This window comes from Lupinus angustifolius, chromosome LG02, assembly GCF_001865875.1.
Source record: "Lupinus angustifolius cultivar Tanjil chromosome LG02, LupAngTanjil_v1.0, whole genome shotgun sequence".
Taxonomy (NCBI): Eukaryota; Viridiplantae; Streptophyta; class Magnoliopsida; order Fabales; family Fabaceae; genus Lupinus; species Lupinus angustifolius.
The window spans coordinates 12,853,683-12,854,177 of NC_032010.1; the positions used below are offsets into that span (position 1 = coordinate 12,853,683).

At 27.3% G+C, this 495-nt stretch overlaps 1 protein-coding gene across 1 annotated transcript in view; it reads right to left on the reverse strand.

The window, feature by feature from the left end:
- LOC109327003 overlaps positions 1-495 on the reverse strand; it is a 3,812-nt gene that overhangs the window by 1,241 nt on the left and 2,076 nt on the right. The gene's annotated exons all lie outside the window — the stretch shown is intronic.

Sequence of the window (495 nt, forward strand, 5' to 3'; positions counted from 1 at the left end):
TTTTGTATATTAAAAGGTGTTTCAACAAATAAATTTATTGATAACACTTTACTATTTTAAAATTTACACCTCTTTCAAGATTCAATTGTAGTATAGTATAGGGTTATGTCGAACCACAAGAAATTGCCTAATAGAATGAATCATATGAACATGTCAATGCACAAATAACGAGTAAATATATTTTGGTTTTGATTCGAGTTGAATTGGATATAAACAATTAAAAAGAAACATAAACTAAATATTAACAAATTCTTGAGGAGACAAGATCATTTTGAATGAGGAAAATATTTCTCAACTTCTTATGAATTTGAACTACTTAGACAAGTTCTTATGTTTTACTTTGATTAACTCCAAACACCAAGGTTTAAAATCCTCCTTTTACTGTATGTCCTAAAATGATAGAATGATAATCACTTATATTTATTACTAAACAATATTACGTCCACAAAGAGACTAGGTTGTCACACCCTAATCTTGGCTACTCTAATATTGAAG